Consider the following 20,782-nt stretch of genomic DNA (forward strand, 5'->3'; position numbering starts at 1 on the left):
AATTCAAAAACATTATTTTTTTTCCCCTTCGCTTTTTCGTGGTGACTCTAGTCACGCGGTCAATCGTATCTGATCAAAACAAACCATAAAAAATATTTTATGAACCATATGAGAGAACCATCTTTTTTACTTTTTATTAAATCCACACATCGAATATTTGAATATAATATTTAACAGATAGTCCATGGTAATAGTAATTAATGTGCCACGTATGAGAGAACAGAGGGACGTTATTGGGTCGCTGTACTTGTAATTGTGACGCTAAGATACGTGGTATATAATATTTAACAGATAGTCCATGGTAATAGTAATTAATGTACATTAAATACATTAGGATATTTTTAACAAAAAAAAAAAATACATTAGGATATGACTTACAAAAAAAAAAAAAAATTAATAAATATAATTTACTGTATATTCAGAAACCTAAGCAAGTACATAATAACCAGAGTATCTTATGTACATATTTTGTCGTAAGGACACGAGATAATATGATGTATGATATTGGTCTATTAAAATGAAATTAGATATAGTAAAACCTCTATAAATTAATAAATATTAAAAATTAAAAATTTTATTGATCTTAAGTCGGATCAAAAAAAATTGACAAAATTCGATAAGATAATAAGATAATCATGTAAAATATATATATATATGTTGATATAGTAATGTATGCTTTTTTAAAACTTATATCTATAAAAATATTTTTATGTTGTATTTTCTAACTATAATGACATAAAATATTTTCTAACATGTCATAAAAATAGCTAAATCTTTTTACAAATTTCAATTTCTAGATATGCATTATTTTGATAGTTTGATAGACTATTAAAATACGACAATTAATATTTTCATATATCTGAATATATGTATGTCATGTGTACAAGTAAATTTGTCTATAGTATTTGTAATTTCTTGTCAATAATGTTTTTTAGATATTACAAATTCAATTCCAAAATCATAAAATTTACAAAATTTGAAAGTCTAATCTTATTTTGCTAAAATTAACTCAATTATAAGAACTTAAGCAATTAAAATATATATCTATAAATTAATAATTATTAATTTACACTATAAAATAATAATTATTAATTTATTAATATCATGAGAAATTAAAAAAGTGTCATAGTTTCAATATTATTAATTTATATAAGTTTCACTGTATCTTTCTATAGTTCATTATCTTCTACGTAAAGTAACCTACGTAACACAAGTATCCTCCAAAAGTAAGATAACTTTTCTTTTGTTAAACAAATCAAAACCTGACTTAATTAAAATTAGATGATCCAGCATAAACCTTTACAGATTTAAAACTAAATTTCAAACTAAAACCAAATTAGTTTGAAACAAATCAGTGATTATTGAACCAAACCAAATCAAATCTCACATCTTCTGTACTTTTAAACCAAAACAAAACCTGTCGCCCACTGAACCGACCCAAAATCAATATACTTTTTCACCAATTCAAAGTCAAATCAGAAACTTTTAAACAGCACAGGAATCTTTGGTCAATGATCGTTAACCATTATTCATTATTTTTATTTTAATCATTGTAACATCCGCGAACCAAAATCCCGGTTTAGGAGATTGCATCGGTCGATGCAGGTTCAGTTTTCTACGGTTTGACTTAATTTAAACGCTGCATTTTGGGTAAAAAAAAAAGGGGAAAACACCTTAAGTCGTTTCTTTTGTCTCATTAGACGACTTTGGCCGTTTTTGAGAGAAAAGAGAAGAGAGAAGAGTGTTCTTGGAGATTTTTGTGGATTGGTGACTTTTTCTGGTGAGATCTGAGGCTTAGGGCGTTGTAAGAGGCTTCTAGAAGTGTTTTCCTGCGTGATTAAGGTTCAGAATCTTCTTGGCAAAGGTAAGTGCATGACCATGGCTTATCTAAGCTGGAGATATCTCTGATTTGCTTGTTATGTTTTGTTAGGCTTGTTATATTGTTATTTGGGACGTTGGGAGGCTTTTTTGTGGCTTGGGATCGAGTTTTGTGGTTGTAGGAACGAAGATCCGGCGAGAAGCTTCGGGGGAAAACGATGCTCGGCATTGCATCGGTCGATGCACTTTGTGCGTCGGTCGATGCAAATGCGAGGACGACGCGTAAAATCTAGGGTTTTCGTGCTATGTCGAGCATGCTTCGGCCGATGCAATGGGAGAATCGGTCGATGAAAGTTAACCTTGCATCGGTCGATGCAGATCTTGCGTCGGTCAACGCAACCTCCATCTGGTGTCAGTCGATGCATGTTGGTGTCGGTCGATGCTGAGTCCTGGTTTGTTATTGTTGATTGTTGATTATTTATTGATGGTTAGAGATGTCTCTATTGCTAGCCCAGTAGATAGGAGGATTGTCTTATTGAGTGTTTATAAAATACTCATGCATTGCAATTTGTGTTTGTGGTGCAGGTAAAGGCAAAATGTGATCGTGGAATCAAGGCAATGAAGAGGAAGATGTTCTAGAGAATCGATTGGATGTTGTCTGGCATTGCTAGGTTGCTAGAGTTTGGTCATTAGAAACATTGCTAGGTTGCTGATTCTATGTTTCCTGTTGGTTGATTATTGGATATTGTTATATGCTATAGTTGTTGGAGTATTATTGGATATTTATTGGTATTGGTTATTTCCGTTGTTGGTTGTGCTTGTGGTTAGGTGGCTAGTGGGTATGGGACCACTAGTTGTAGTTTATTATTATTATTATTTATTATGTATTATTTATTATTTACTATTTAAAAAAAGGGTCAGGTCGTTTCAGTTTGGTATCAGAGCCCTTACAGTTCTAGGTTTGGGTTCACTAGGTTTCTGTTGTGATGTTTGGGATTGCATGTCTTGATTGATTATGTGAGTTAGTCAATTGTGTGTGGCATGGAGTCCTAGAACATCCTCTTCGAGCCTACAGTGTGATTCCACGGTGAGTTTATGTTTTTGTGGTTTGTGTTATGTTAAGATTGCTTGTTAGCCTCTGTTCTTGGAAGTGCAGTGGTTAAAGGTGTTAGAGTTGTTGGTCGTGGACGTGGGCATTGTCGTGGTCGTGGTCGGACGGGTTTCTGAGGCCAGCGAGTCTGTGGTCAAGAGTTCCACGAGGAGGTATGTCAGAGGGTCGCAAGCGTATCAGGAGGGACCAGAGGGGGTTTCAGCCAGTGAGCGTGACAGATGTGCTGGGAACCCAGGTGTGGGGTTGCAGCGGGTGAAGCCCAGGGTCGAGATGATCGCTTGGCGGATCTGTTGACGTGCTGTTGGAGCGGTGACCGTGAGGGGTACCAGTGCAGGCTCCAGTTGTACCGCATGTGGCGGGGTGCAGCCGAGGGCTGCGGAGGTTGAGGATTTTTCCATCTTATGTTAGGAGGATGGAGCATTTGTAGATGACCGATGCAAGATTCTTTGCGAGAGGTATCGAGCCTAGAGAGGCGGATAGGTGGATATGTTTTTGGAGCAGATATTTTGCTGTTTGGTGGTTAATCCAGTTGGATGTTAGAAGTTGAGTGGGCATGTGTAACATTGCAATGTTATACTCGGACCACATGAGGTACTTTTGGTCAGAAGATGTTTATAGTCGTTAAGGATTGTTGCTCCTGAAGGGATGGTGGTTTTCCCAGAATACCGATAGCTCGAGGGGCTGTGGGCTCCGAGAGTGGCAGAGGGGATGATGTTCTCCTGAGGGGATGATTAGTTCCTCTGATACCAAGAGTGAGATGATATAACTCGAAGACGGTGGTCTGAGAGTGAGATCGGTATGGCTCGAAGGTTGCGACCTAAGGGTGGAAAGTTGGGAGCAATAAATGCCTAAGGCGTGAGTATAAACATAACGACTGAATGTAGACCCCGAGAGAGTGATAGTGGTTTAATCTTGGGTTTTGGATGTGTTGACCAGTGGGCCAGGGTTTTATGACCGGAGCGGTTGTGAATGTGTGGCTGTTGCGCCAGGATTGTGTGGCCGGTGGTGCTGGAGTCCCGGAAAGGGGAGTTGCAGCAGGTATGAGCCGGAAAAGGCATGTTTGCCAGATACATAAGTTGAGGGAGTTGCTAGATTCAAGGTTATGGTAAGCTTGCTGAGGGAGACAAAGCAAAAGGTTCGAGTTGGCGGCTTGCAAAGCATTTGCTGCGGTGAATCAAAATGTGCGAACGTATGGTACTTGTTTGTTTTATTACGTTCGTATTGATGATTTGCTGTGGTGAATTGCTAGGCGAAAAGCTAACTTTGTAATAAGCTATCTTGTGGAAGTTTCCCTAAGAAACAAGTTACTAGTGGTTCTTCGATGAACAAGAGATGTTGATATCCGAGTGGTGGTGAGTTGATGTCAGCATACTTGTTTATTAGTCTAGTAGAGCTGAGGAAGAAAATAGGGGGTTCATCCGTCCTAGTGTATCACCGTGGGGAGCACCAGTGTTATTTCGTTAAGGAGAAGGATTGGAGTTTTCGCTTGTGTATTGATTACAGGGGTCTCAACCGGGTCACTGTGAAGAACAAGTACCCTCTTCCGAGGATCGATGAGTTGTTGGATCAGTTGAGGGGTGCTACTTGGTTCTCCAAGATAGATCTGGCGTCGGGTTATCATCAGATCCCGATAGATGAGGCAGATGTGAGGAAGACTGCTTTCAGGACGAGGTATGGGCATTATGAGTTTGTGGTGATGCTGTTTGGGTTGACTAACGCACCAGCTGCATTTATGAGATTGATAAACAGCGTGTTCCAGGAGTTTCTGGACGTGTCTGTCATCATTTTCATCGACGACATCCTGGTTTATTCTAAGAGTCCTGAAGAGCTTGCAATGCATTTGAGAGCAGTTCTGGAGAAGCTGCGGAAGCAGAAGTTGTTTGTTAAGCTGAGCAAGTGTAGTTTCTGGCAGCGTGAGATGGGCTTTTTGGGTCATTTTGTGTCTGCAGATGGGGTTTCTGTAGATCCAGAGAAGATTCAGGCTATCAGGGATTGACCTAGACCGCAGAATGCCACAGAGATCAGGAGTTTCCTTGAGTTGGCAGACTATTACAGGAGGTTTGTGCAGGGCTTTTCTAACAGAGCACGTCCTATGACTAAGTTGTCAAGGAAAGATGTTCCTTTCGTTTGGTCACAGGAGTGCGAGAAGGGCTTTGCAAGCCTGAAGGAGATGTTGACTACCGCTCCAGTTTGGCTTTGTCTGAGCAGGGAGAACCCTATGTGGTTTATACAGATGCATCTAGAGTTGGTTTGGGGTGTGTGTTGATGCAGCATGGGAAGGTGATTGCCTATGCTCCGCGGCAGTTGCGAAAACATGAGGGCAACTATCCTACTCATGACTTGGAGATGCTGTAGTTTTTACCCTGAAGATTTAGAGATCTTATCTTTATGGTGCCAAGGTACAAGTGTTTACAGATCATAAGAGTCTGAAGTATATATTCACTCAGCCCGAGCTGAATTTGAGGCAGAGGCGGTGGATGGAGCTGGTGACGGATTATGATTTGGAGATAGCCTATCAGACTGGTAAGGCTAACTTGGTTGCAGATGCTTTTAGTCGGAAGCGGGCGACTTTGGTTCAGGAGCATGATATAGAATCTCTAGTAGGGGAGATCAGTGCGTGGAGCTTGTGGGCGGTTTTTCAGGAGCCGTTGGGTTTGGTTACAGCTGATAGAGCAGATATGTTGAGCAGAGTGCGGTTGGCTCAGGAGAAGGATTTGGGGCTGGTGAATGCCTCAAAGGATGTTGATTGAGAGTATCAGGTTTCGGCTAATGGTACTATTTTGGTTCATGGGCAGATTTGTGTGCCTAAGGATGAGGAGTTGAGACAGGAGTTCTTGAGAGAGACTCATGCGAGCATGTTCTCTATTTATCCAGGAGCGACTAAGATGTACCGTGATCTCAAGAGGTACTATCATTGGGTCGGGATGAAGAAGGACGTGGCTAGTTGGGTTGCGAGGTGTGATGTACGTCAGCTAGTGAAGGCTGAGCATCAGGTACCGGGTGGATTGTTGAAGAGTCTTCCCATTCCAGAGTGGGAGTGGGATATGATTACTATGGACTTCGTGCTTGGTTTGGCAGTGTTCAGGAAGTTTGATGCTATTTGGGTCATTGTGGACCGGTAGACTAAGTCGGCACATTTTCTTGCCATTCAGAAGACGAATGGAGTAGCGATCTTGGCTAAGAAATATGTGAAGGAGATAGTCAGGTTGCATGGGGTGCCTGTGAGCATTGCGTCTGATAGGGATTCCAAGTTCACTTCGGTGTTCTGGAGGGCATTCCAGGCAGAGATGGACACTAAGATGCATATGAGTACAACTTATCATCCCCAGACAGATGGACAGTCAGAGAGGACGATCCAGACGTTGAAGGATTTGCTGAGGATGTGTGTGCTGGATTGGGGTGGCCATTGGGCAGATCATTTGAGTTTGGTTGAGTTTGCTTACTACAACAGTTACCAGGCGAGTATTGACATGGCTCCTTATGAGGTTTTGTATGGGAGGTCGTGTCGTACACCGTTATGCTGGACTTAGGTGGGGGAAAGGAGCATTTACGGGGTATATTTTGTCCAGGAGACCTTAGAGAAGATTCGGGTTCTCAAGCTGAACATGAAGGAAGCTCAGGATCGGCAGAGGAGTTATGCCGATAGGAGGAGGAGAGATCTTGAGTTTCAGGTTGGAGATAGAATGTAAATCAAGATGGCCATGTTGCGGGGTCCGAACAGGTCATTGACTGAGACTAAGTTGAGTCTGAGGTATATGGGTCCGTTCAGAGTGATTGAGCGAGTTGGACTAGTGGAATATAGACTGGAGTTACCTGAGGTTATGCGAGCATTCCATAAGGTTTTCCATGTGTCTATGTTGGCGAAGTGTCTCCGCGAGGATTATTAGTTGTTGGCTAAGATTCCTGAAGATCTTCAGCCTAACATGACTTTGTAGGCGAGACCAGTGAGGGTTCTCGAGAGGAGGATTAAGGAACTTTAGAAGAAGAAGATTCCTTTGATGAGAGTCCTTTGGGATTGTGATGGTGTTGAGGGAAAGTTTCCTGAATTAGAAGTTTCTAAAAGAGGAAAGATTCCAAAAGTGGAAAGTTCTAAAAATGGAAAGTTTTATGGGAGTTAGAATTGTCCATTTTTAGTGGTTGTGAGCCTTGGAGGGGCTAGTGTGGCCTTCGTGGTGGACTTTTGAGTCATTGCGCCGTGTGTGGCGGTCTTTTGAGACATTGTGTGGCCTTTGTGGCGGGCTGTTTAGCCATTGTGTGGCCTTTTTGGCAGGCTGTTTAGCCATTGTGTGGCCTTTGTGGCGGGCTATTTAGCCAATTGTGTGGCCTTTTTGGCGGGCTGTTTAGCCAATTGTGTGGCCTTTGTGGCGGGCTATTTAGCCAGAGTGCCTGTTCAGGCGGTCCTTCGGGACAGATGGTCTTTGTGACAGTCCTTTGGGACAGATGGTCTTTGTGACGGTACTTTGGGAAAGATTGTCTTTGTGACGGTCCTTTGGGACAGATGGTCTTTGTGACGGTCCTTCGGGAGAGATGGTCTTTGTGACGGTCCTTCGGGACAGATGGTCTTTGTGACGGTCCTTCGGGACAAATGGCCTTTGTGGCGGTCCTGTTTAGGACATTTGTTTGGCCTTTGTGGCGGTCTTGTTTAGGACATTTGTTTGGCCTTTGTGGCGGTCCTGTTTAGGACATTTGTTTTGCCTTGGTGGCGGTCATGTTTAGGACATTTGTTTGGTCTTTGTGGCGGTCCATGGGACAGAGAGATGATCCTTGTGTGGTCATGAGGTATTCCAGTGAGGGAATATGTGGTTGGTAGGACATCGTGTTGTCTTACGCGAGCCACGGAAATGAAACATGGATAGGGATAGGAATCAGACGTGTTCAGAATTGTTTGCTCGCGACTTTTGGGGAACATAGGTTCTCCTAGTACCGTCATATTTCAAAGACTTTGAGGCTTGGGAGTATGGTTGGTATATCGACTTCGGATGACGATCCAGGGGCGCGCTGTAGGGTGGCAACCCGAGAGATGAGTATTGGACTTCCTTATATATTATGGTATGCGGGCTTAGGCCCAATGAGGAGCCAATATTATGGCATGCATGCTTCAATCTGATGAGGAGCCAATAAAAAATAAAGGTTTAGGCTTGTGAGTAAAAGGAAAGTCCAAAAGTCGAAAGCAAATAATGCCTGGAGCGTGAGTCTATCGCCTAGAGGTGACCTTTCGTAGATCGGTCGGAGGAGTGTGGGCCGTGGAGACGGTTGCAGGGGAGTCCTTGGCTGATGGTTGTTCGAGATTCGAGGACGAATCTATATTGGTGGAGGAGAATTGTAACATCCACGAACCAAAATCTCGGTTTAGGGGATTGCATCGGTCGATGCATATAGTGCATCGGTCGATGCAGGTTCAGTTTTCTGCGGTTTGACTTAAGTTAAATGCTGCGTTTTGGGCAAAGGGAAAAGGAGAAAAACCCTTAAGTCGTTTCTTTTGTCTCATTAGACGACTTTGGCCGTTTTTGAGAGAAAAGAGAAGAGAGAAGAGTGTTCTTGGAGATTTTTGTGGATTGGTGGCTTTTACTGGTGAGATCTGGGGCTTAGGGCGTTGTAGGAGGCTTCTAGAAATGTTTTCATGCGTGATTAAGGTTCAGAATCTTCTTGGCAAAGGTAAGTGCATGACCATGGCTTATCTAAGCTGGAGATATCTCTGATTTGCTTGTTATGTTTTGTTAGGCTTGTTAGATTGATATTTGGGACGTTGGGAGGCTTTCTTGTGGCTTGGGATCGAGTTTTGTGGTTGTAGGAACGAAGATCCGGCGAGACGCTTTGGAGGAAAACGATGCTCGTTATTGCATCGGTCGATGCACTTTGTGCGTCGGTCGATGCAAATGCGAGGACGGCGCGTAAAATCTTGGGTTTTCGTGCTATGTCGAGCATGCGTCGGTCGATGCAATTGGAGCATCGGTCGATGCAAGTTAACCTTGCATCGGTCGATGCAGATCTTGCGTCGGTCGACGCAACCTCCATCTGGTGTCGATCGATGCATGTTGGTTTCGGTCGATGTTGAATCCTGGTTTGTTATTGTTGATTGTTGATTGTTTATTGATGGTTAGAGATGTCTCTATTGCTTGTGTGTATAGTTAAGTAGATGGGAGGATTGCCTTACTAAGTGTTTATAAAATACTCATCTATTGCAATTTGTGTTTGTGGTGCAGGTAAAGGCAAAGTGTAATCGTGGAATCAAGGCAATGAAAAGGAGGATGTTCTAGGGACTCGATTGGATGTTGTCTGGCATTGCTAGGTTGCTAGAGTTGGGTCATTAGAAACATTGCTAGGTTGCTGGTTCTACCTTCCAAATTCATAAAAATTTTGCTCTGATAGGTCAAAAACATAACTTTTCTTTTTCCGGTTTGCTATTTTGTTGTGACTCTAGCTCTGATAGGTAAAAAAATAACACCCCTTACCAAAATTCAAATCCACTATGTGGTGTTTATATATGTATTATGATCCAATTATATCTTTCCAGCTTATATACCAAACCTATGCCACTTTGAGTTACGGTGATGGCGGGACGAATGATCAGTCTATGGGTTCGAATGGTAGCAGCGGATTTGATAGTGCGGGACAACCAATTTGATAGTGCGGTACGGTTGAACTGCGGTACGTGCGGGACAAATATATTTGCGGAACAAGTGCGGTTAATGCAAAATAAACGGTACAAAATAATGTTTGATTGGTGAAAAACTATTTGCAGTGCGGGTTTCATATTTTTTTATTAATAACTAGTATACTTATATAATTTAATTTATTTTTATTAATAAATAAATAATTTATTTTTGTATATATTTAATATAAAGTATAATTGTAATGTATTTTTTCATAGATTTTGTACAAAATATATTTTACATAAGTTAACATAATTGTATAAAACCTAATAACTTCAATAAAAATTTCTTATAGATTATTTAAATTACTGTTTAGATGTGTTACTCAAAAAATTATATCTTACTTGGATTTGTATATTTTGTCTACTATAGTACTATTTGTATGAATGAATTAGTAAATGTTTTTTAAATGTTATTAAATTAAAATTTTATTATAATATATAATATATTCCATGTACTAAAAACAATATTTATAAATAATAATGGATACTTGAATGAAAAAAGAAAATGATAAATTAGTTAAACAAGTTTAATTATAAAAACTACTTGAGAGAGAAGTTATTTTTATTTCTTTTATTTATATTTGTTTTATTTGGATAAAATAACATCTATTTATAATAAGAAAAAAGGATATATTGGCGTTTTTTGTAAAACTGCTGCATAAATGATATGTTTGTTTGAAAAGGCGGTTTTAGGCTATTATCCAAAGGATAAAACCGTGTATGGTTTTTTTTTCTTGGCAAAAAACGCAACTCATACAAAAAGTACTGATTGGGGTAAAATGTGCGGTTTTCTATAAAAAGCATTGAAATCCGCCTTTGGACTTTCACCAATCACAACCTAAAAGTATCAAATTGTTGCTGAGGTTTCAATTTGTTATCTTTTCTTCCACTTTGAGTTTACTTCTCTATTTAAATATTTTATGTTCTTTTTATCATACTTTTTGAAATTTTTTTGATTTCACCCCTAGGGTGAACCACTCTTATGCACCTCTAGGGTGAACACAACATTCACCTCATATTTATTAACCAATCAAAACACAACAAACTGTCATGTCATGTCATATTTATAAAATAAATCAAAACTAAAATAAAAAGACAAAACAAGTTAAGGAAACCAATTCTGTAGATTTTTATTAAGGAAATTATGTTGGTGTAGGTTTATAAAATAATGATTAGAGTTTAGATTTTACAATTAAACGAAATCATATGTCGGTTTGAGTTTACAAAAAAGTGGTTAGGGTTTAGTTTTTACAATCAAACAAAATTATGTATCGTGTTGAGTTTACAAAAGAGTGGTTAGAGTTTAGGGTTTAGATTTTACAATTNTCTACTATAGTACTATTTGTATGAATGAATTAGTAAATGTTTTTTAAATGTTATTAAATTAAAATTTTATTATAATATATAATATATTCCATGTACTAAAAACAATATTTATAAATAATAATGGATACTTGAATGAAAAAAGAAAATGATAAATTAGTTAAACAAGTTTAATTATAAAAACTACTTGAGAGAGAAGTTATTTTTATTTCTTTTATTTATATTTGTTTTATTTGGATAAAATAACATCTATTTATAATAATAAAAAAGGATATATTGGCGTTTTTTGTAAAACTGCTGCATAAATGATATGTTTGTTTGAAAAGGCGGTTTTAGGCTATTATCCAAAGGATAAAACCGTGTATGGTTTTTTTTTCTTGGCAAAAAACGCAACTCATACAAAAAGTACTGATTGGGGTAAAATGTGCGGTTTTCTATAAAAAGCATTGAAATCCGCCTTTGGACTTTCACCAATCACAACCTAAAAGTATCAAATTGTTGCTGAGGTTTCAATTTGTTATCTTTTCTTCCACTTTGAGTTTACTTCTCTATTTAAATATTTTATGTTCTTTTTATCATACTTTTTGAAATTTTTTTGATTTCACCCCTAGGGTGAACCACTCTTATGCACCTCTAGGGTGAACACAACATTCACCTCATATTTATTAACCAATCAAAACACAACAAACTGTCATGTCATGTCATATTTATAAAATAAATCAAAACTAAAATAAAAAGACAAAACAAGTTAAGGAAACCAATTCTGTAGATTTTTATTAAGGAAATTATGTTGGTGTAGGTTTATAAAATAATGATTAGAGTTTAGATTTTACAATTAAACGAAATCATATGTCGGTTTGAGTTTACAAAAAAGTGGTTAGGGTTTAGTTTTTACAATCAAACAAAATTATGTATCGTGTTGAGTTTACAAAAGAGTGGTTAGAGTTTAGGGTTTAGATTTTACAATTAAATGAAATTATAAGTTGGTTTGGGTTTACAAAAGAGTGGTTAGAGTTTAGGGTTTAGATTTTACAATTAAACGAAATTATATGTCGGTTTGAGTTTTCAAAAGAGTGGTTAGGGTTTAGATTTTACAATTAAACAATATTATATGTCGGTTTGGGTTTATAAAATATGGGTTAGTGTTTAGATTTTACAATTAAAGAAAATTGTATTTTATAGTGTAACAGAAATTAATAATTAAGAACGGTTATCGGATTTTCGGAGTTACATACAAAAGTATAAAGAGAATGGAACACCATAAATATTGGTGAGTTAAATTTTTGGAATAAAGGATATTAAGGATCAATCACAGATCAATCAATAATCAATCAAAAATATGTTAACGCTCATCATATCATCCATTTATGTCAAGTGTATATTGTGTAATTAGAATTCTCTAGAACTTCTTCTCTGTATAAATAGGATGTTAAGTGTATATTGTGTAATTAGAATTCTTTTTTTTTTTTTCTGTGATTGAAGCTCGATGTCTACGGTGGCGAAGGCGGCGACGTGTCCGGGTACTGGAAGTGGATTACAGGAGAATACGACAGCGTCACTGGTCAATAATTCCTCCCGATTAGCGTCGGTGACTCAGCGTTTACGTTACCACATTCACGTCAGACCTAAGACTGATTCTGAGGATTTTCGGAGCTGTTGCACCACTTTCGCCAGGTAATTTTTCTACTTCCTCTCTCTCTCTCTCTTGGGTGTTGATGAATTGTTTTGATTTCTCTGTTCCAGAAGCATTGATTTTGCTCTAGCCAACAATGATATTCCCAAGAAGGTTGAAGAGTTCTGGATTAATGTATAATAGCATTGATCCAGGATACTCTTTTCTGTATGCATGACATGAAGATTGTGCTTCAACAAAAGATCCTTCCAATATGGTAATTCGAAGAAGATACTAAACTTGTGCCAGTTGTGATGATCGCCATATCCATCAACAATATCATGCCCATTACCACCGCAAACCACTGTCTTCTCAGCACCAAAATCTCTTAACTGATTCAGTATTTCTTCGCCAGAATACTCAGGAGGTGGACTATCAAAGACTTGCTTGTTCTTTTTAAATAATGTGGTGCTCCAACGATAAGGATGGTCTTCAGGGAGCCATCATCTGTGATAATCAAACCAACTCGTTTTACGTCCGTGTTTCAGCCGAAATGCATCAGTGTTATCTTGAAAATACGGACAAGCTAAGCGTCCATGCGTTGTCCATCCAGATAACATACCATAGGCTGGAAAATCACTTATAGTCCACATAAGCATCCCCACATGTTGAAATTTTGGTTCATTGAAACATCGAACGCTTCTACACCATGCTCCCATAACATTTGTAACTCATATATCAATGGCTGCAAAAAAACATCAAGTGCTTTCTTCGGATGATCTGGCCCTGGAACAAGAATGGTGAGAAAAAGAAACTCCCGTTTCATACACAAAGATGGCGGCAAATTTTAAGGTGTCACGATAACTGGCCACAAGGAATATTGCCTCCCATGTTTCCCAAAAGGATTAAAACCATCTGTAGACAAACCAAGATAAACGTTCCTTGGCTCATACGCAAAGCCAGGGTAGACTGACTGAAAATGTTTCCATACTTCTGCATCCGATGGGTGCGCAATTACACCGTCTGATGTATGTTCTGCATGCCATTTCATTGCTCCTGCTGTACGCTCTGACTGATACAATCTTTTCAACCTCTCCTCCAACGGTAAATACCACATTCTTTTATATGGTATGGGAACTCTTCCACTTTTGTCCTGATACCGAGGTTTATGACAAAAACAACATGAAGTGCGGCCTTTGTCTTCTCTCCAATAAATCATACAATTATCACTGCACAAATCTATCACCTGATATGGCAAACCAAGTCCAACTACGAGTTTCTTCACCTCATAGTACGAAGCTGGTGAAAGATTATTCTCTGGCAAAATTTCTTTCACAAAATCAGTAATCGCATCCACACAACCCTCTGATAAATTCCAATCCGTCTTTATGCCCATCAACCTAGTTGCAGCTGATAATGGTGAATGAACCTTCTGACAACCATTATACAATGACATATTTGCTGCATCTAACATATCAAAGAATCTTTGGGCTTCTAAATACGGATGTTCTACTCTATCTCCATCCTGAATTAATGAGGCTGCATTTTCCCTAAATGCATCATTCACCATCTGAAATGTCCCTACATCTACTGCCATAATCTACCACTGATTCACTTTCTCCATGCGAAAACCATATCTTATAAACCGGCACAAATCCATCCCTAAACAAATGCTTCTTTACTAATGATACCTTGAGATTTTTATAATTCCGACATTTTGGACAAGGACAAGACATAGTACCTGTTTCTCGCATTATGCTCTGGTTTGACGCGAATAACATGAATTGTCTTAGACCTTCCTTGAACTCTTCTGTAAGTTTGCCCGTCTCTTCACTTTATCTAGGTTTATCCATCCATGAACGAAAATAACCATAAGGATCTGAAGAAGACATTATTGTTGGTATTGTGTATATTTTCGTTGACCAAACAATTGAATCATAACTTCAATATATATATACACAAAATTTCCAAGAGATTTCCAACGGATTTCCGAGGGATTTTTAAATTGCAACGGTCACATTCAACAGATATAAACGCAACAGCTATATCGCAACGGATATAATCGCAACGGATATAATCACAACATATATAATGGCATAGTTCTCAGTAATCCGTTGGAAATCTGTTAGAATTTACCAACGGTCTAATGTCCCTCTGAAAGTCGTTGGAAATTTTGAAAATATTTCGACGAGTTTCCGACGACCGGGTTTTCGTCAGAAATTACCAAGATATTACCGACGGAATATCAAATATCCGAGGGTTTTCCGAGAGTCGTCATGTCCTTAGAATATCCTCGGAAATATGTCGGAAACCTCTTGGAAAACTGTCAGAAATTTCCTACGGATTTTTTCCGTCTGAAATTCCGTCCGAAATCAGCGTGCTTTCTTGTAGTGAAAGAAAATCTATACAAGTATAATTGCAGCACTTTTTGCTCAAAAATATGTTTTTGGAAACATTTACCATTAAATGCCACGGTAAACATATCCAAACAAGTTTAGTTAACTCTCTCTACTATCCTTATAACCAAACACAATTAAAATATTTTAAAAATCTATATATATATATATATAATATTTTACAATTAATATAGATATTTAGAAGATTTACTCCAGATTAAAAAAAAATATTCGCTTATCATCTCTTTTTGATTTTAAAATTGAAATGTAGTGAAACATCATGTCTTATTATATAAAGCTTGTTCTTAAAGTTAATAACTGACCAAATCGTGACATGTGTTAGTTTTAACGATCAGAGATCAAAGTTAAAAAAACTCATCAGATTATGACACGTGTCAGTTTTAGCGATTAAATATCCAAATTAGTAACTCATCATATCATGATACGTGTCAATTTTAATGATCAGAAATCACAGTTTTCAAGCTTGATAAAACGATGCATAAGATAATTATAATCTTATTATATCAAAAAAAACTTTGTGAATCCTAAAAGGAAAATGATTGTAAATACACCACTCTATATAAGCAAATAGATGATGACATATTTTTCACCAAACAAAATAATTTCGACTAGCTTTGTTTTTCTTGGTAACATTTCTTTTTTATTAACCTTTTGTTTGACACATCATTGTTCTTGAACAAGTCTCGAAGGCAATTTGTTGTTGTTTAATCTAAACAACTATATAAAAAGATTCCTAGATATTACCACGTGTTTTTGTCTTCGTTTCTTTGAATTTTGTTTCGTTTCTCAATTTCATAATGTATACTACACAATCTTTGACTTTGAAATGTTAACAAAGTTTTTTATGCATAATAACTAAGGTTTTTGGGATTAACAAATTTCTCACGTTGTTATTATTATTTCTATTAATTTTCAGGACAAGTAGCATAAAAAAGATGATAACACAAATGCAAGATAACAACAAAGATTATATAACACTAGATCAACTAAACAGAAAGCATCTTATTGTCGAACGATAGTACGTCTTACAAGAAAGTGGACAGCAATAAAAATTTAAAAAAACAATGAGCTCATTGGAATAAACTTTCTCATAAAATAGATAAAGGATTAAGGGATTTCGAGTTCAAGTAAATCTAATTTTTATTTTTGATTATCTTCAATTCTATAAAAATTTCAGAAACTTTTATCAAGTGGAAAACCGACGTTATTTTAACTGAAAAGTTGTTTTTTACTCCCATGAAGCTTTGCAAGGTAGTACAGTGATACCATCTTTGATATTAACTTTTCAGTTTTTATTTTCCTCATTGAATCTTGACTATAATGAGAAAATGAAATTATTAAATTTGAATTTTGTAAGGTTGTGACAGATTTTCTTAAAAAAAAAGAAAAATTCTACTGATATGTTTAAATTTTGGATTAAATTTTACGAATTTTGTCAACCTCAGCAAAAAAAAAACAATACACCAATCTTCAAAGTACCTGAAATTTGATTTTTTTTTAAAACATATATTGAATTTTATTATGCCACAATTGGTTTTTGCAATTGGCGGGAAAATTATTGAGACACTAACAAAAAAGAATAAGCCAAAAAAATGAAAGCCTTATACATAGAAATAAGTATAACTAAAAAAATATCTTTATTTGAAGATGAATTACTTGAAAAGTAAAAAATACATAGAAATAAATTGTCCTTAGTGGGAGTGAAGGTTTCTTATATTTTGAAACAACCCAACCGGTTTTTTTTATATAATAAAAAAAATATATAATTAAGCATCCCATACTACTTAATTAACCCAACCCAACCACAACTCATCATTAAACCAACAATAGACATTATGCTAGCGGAAACATACTAATAATACAAAACCAATATATCATCAACTCAATAACATTCCTATCCATTCTATCCAACAACCTAACACCACTCTAACCAACATTCCAACACAAACAAAATATCCAACAACACACAAACGAGACCTTAGATCATCCTCCTCCTCATCGCCTTGATTTCACGATCACACTTTGCCTTTACCCGCACCGCAAACACAAATTGAGATGCATGAGTATTTAATAAACACTCAGTGAGGCAATCCTTCCATCTACTCGGCTATACACACAAGCAATAAGATCTCTCATGCAACAAACAACAACAATAAAACAAACCAGGAACATGCACAAAGCAAACCGACATAAACCGGTTACTGTCAGAAGGGTGTCGCCCGATACCCGAAGGTGTCGACCGATACCCAAAAGTGTCGACCGATACCCAAAAGGTGTCGACCGATACCCAAAGGTATCGACCGACACTGGTCATGTGGTGTCGGTCGACACCTGCTCGACACTCCGAGAAACCCTAACGGTGTCGACCGACACCTCCACATGGTGTCGATTGACGCTCGCTAAGTTTCCGAGTCGTCCTTGCGTGGGTGTCGACCGACACCAATGCCGAGCACCGTTTGTCTTCAAACATAACCTCTGAATCTCGCCTCCAAGCTCCTCCTTTTCGCCCCACACGATCCCAAGAACGAATCCAAGCCTCAGGAGCTACAAAAAACTCACAAACAACCAACAGAAACAACCACACAACACATAGAATCACAAAAACAGAGATCTTAGCATAGATAAGCCATGGTCATGCACTCACCTTAGCCAAACAACGTGATCTAAGCCCCAGCAACGAAAACTAGTCCTCAGTAACCTCCCCACACGTCTCTAGCCTTGGAAACTCACTCTCCAGGAAGATAACCACACCTACAGTGACAAGAATCTCCAAAACCTCAAGAACGCTCTAAGGTCCCATATCTCTAGAGCAATAATTCTGAGCTCGACCGAGTACCACGCTGACCAGAACTACCTATATGTCTGTCGCAAGAACATCGCAATGTCCTAAGGCCAACAATAGCTACTAAGGCTACCGAAACTTCACGGAGACCCTAAACACGTCACAAAGACTCCAAACACGTCACAAAGACCACACAAACGTCCCATAGGACCGCTACTAAGGCCACAAAAATGTCCAAAAAGGACCGCCACAAAGGCCACAAGCGTCACCGGGAACGCCACCATGATATCTGGCGTCACTACCACCAAGGTATCCAGCGTCACCAAGACCACTACCCCTGATCGGTGCCACCAAGAACTCTATCATCAAGACCACCGTCGGGTACAAATATCACAAAGAAAACACTACCACTGAACATCATCACCAAGATCTCTGTCACCAAGACCACTGTTAGGGCACAAAACGTCACAAAGAAGCACTACCATTGGCAAGCGTCACCAAGATCTCTGTCACCAAGACCACTGCCAGGGTACCACAACATCACAAAGAAACACTACCACTGAACAGTGTCACCAAGATCTCTGTCACCAAGACCACTGTCAGGGCACAAAACGTCACGCACTGCCACTGGCAAGTGTCACCAAGAACTCTATCACCGAGACCACTGTTAGGGTATGAAACATCACTAAGACCCCTAGCAAGGCACAAGCGTCACCAAGACCACTTAATGCCATGATACTAAACGTCACAAAGACCGCTACCCAAGCACACATCCCGCAAGCTCATCCCAAATTTCACCACTCTTTCCACAAAAACTTTTCATTTTTAGAAACTCTTTAATCATGGAATCCCCTTTTTTATGGAAACTTTCTATTTAAGGAAACTTCCCATTCCACGAACCGCATAAACCTTCAACCAATATGCATTAAGATTCAATAAGAACTAAACATCTTATTAAATCATCAAGTGCAATAAACGCTTACAACTCCGAAACGAAAGAAAAACTTAATAAAACAAATAAAAACAGAAAGAATCTAAACCCCGGGATTGGTGCCCGGCCCTTCCTTCGGCTGCACCTGTAAGACCCCGACCCTAAAATCCCGTGCATGGCCGTACAGGACAATAATAATTTCTTATTAAATTCTACTCGTTAATTTAACAATATGCAACATCGGATATGTAAAACAGGTTCAATAACTTAAAAATACGCATTCATTAATTCAAATGTTCAAATTATTCTTAACACCATGCATTGTACCAATACAATCCTTAAAAATAATAAGCCATAATTAAAACTACCCAAAGCCACCATCCTCTTCCTCCGTTGCCTCCGTCACACGAACTGGTCAGCCACTAAAATCCTGATCACCAGACCTTTCTTTTCATGCGTCCATAAAAGGAGGCGTAAGCAAACAAGTTTGCTTAGTGGAACGGTCATCCCGTCTCAGTAGGCTCAGTTCAATAATCTCAATCTAACATAGGTTAGTTCAATCAAGTCATGCATGTCAAAGAACCATGGGATAGCTGTCCAAATCGATTAGACCAACTTCCGATTATTGCAATAAAAACATTAACAAGACAAGCAAGCAATCAAGACTAAATAACCATCGCTCAAGAAATCAATCATAGAACTCGGCCACAATCACGCACTCACCTTCGGTTTCGACCTACGGTGTTAATCTCTTGGTTCCTATGCCCAAATCTGATCCCCGCCTCTACACGGACAGACCAACATCGTCATCAACCGATGTATCATACTATCGACGGATCAAGGTGGGAGAGACTTACCGTTCTCTTCTCGATCTAGACTTAGGAATTTCTCGGCCAAACTTTATGGAACTCTTCTCTCTCTCTTGCGGCGGCTAAAAGGTCTTATGTGAATGCTCTCTTGAGAGCTTTAGGGTTCTCTCCCATATATATAGGGTTGACTAAACCGTCTTGAGTTGCCTCAAAACGATAAAGCCTTATCGTCCCCTAACTTTCCTTATTTTTCGCATCTATCCTTATCCGACCAACTTTGCCTTTTCTGCGAGTTTCCATTTCTCTCGGGTTTCCTTTCCCGTGAGTCGGCTTAAATCTTCGCAAGATTACCGAGTTCCCGGGCCATCCATCGGCCCATAGTCTAATCGATCCATCCTTGTCCATCGGCGGAATCCGTCGTTCAGCAACGTGAGCATTTTCGGATAGTTCTACTTCACTATCAATTTCACTATAACTATCACTATCACTATGACTCACACTCCCATTGTCACTCGGACTGTCACTTAGACTAAGTACCAAAATCTCCCCATTTTCATCTAGAAACTTACATGCCTGCATCATCTACAATGTAAGCTAAGGATTCCTTACTTCAATTCAAACGTCTGTTCACTACTTCCGTAGTCTCACACTCCCCTTCTTTGGTCTCATGGTCAGTGTCCTTTTGTCCCATTTATCCGTCCTATTCGATCCCAAGGTTCGTACTAAACGCGTCCTGATGTCGTCCCATTCATACCGCTATTGGCCACATTTGCGTAGCGCTATCAACCGCATTCGCGTACCGCTATCGGCTGCACTCGCATACCGCTATCGGCTGCGCTGGCGTACCGCTACCGACCGTACTAGCGTACTGCTACCGACCAAACTAGCGTACTACTATTGACCGCACTAGCGTACCGCTATCGACCGTACTAGCATACTGCTATCGACCGTACTAGCCTACCGCTATCGACCCTACTAGCGTACCGCTATCAACCGTAATAGTGTACCGCTATCGACCGTACTAGAGTACCGCTATTGACCCTCTCGGTCGTACCGCGTATGTACCTTCCCATGTACCGCCGTACGTACCATCTCATGTACCGCGTACGTAGAGAGGAAACAGGTTGTTATAGCACCCCTCCCACTGCCAACTACTGCAACCTCGGACACTGTGGCCTAATATGCCCCACCTCCTTGTAGTAAAAGCACACTCGAATGTTCTCTTGCGTCCCGGTCCTCTTGGGACAGCCTGCGAACTTGTGATCCATGCTCCCGCACCCATAGCATCCTTGCCCACCTCGGTTCGTCACTGAAGTGTCCTCCC

The sequence above is a fragment of the Camelina sativa genome, chromosome 10, assembly GCF_000633955.1.
Source record: "Camelina sativa cultivar DH55 chromosome 10, Cs, whole genome shotgun sequence".
Lineage (NCBI taxonomy): Eukaryota > Viridiplantae > Streptophyta > Magnoliopsida > Brassicales > Brassicaceae > Camelina > Camelina sativa.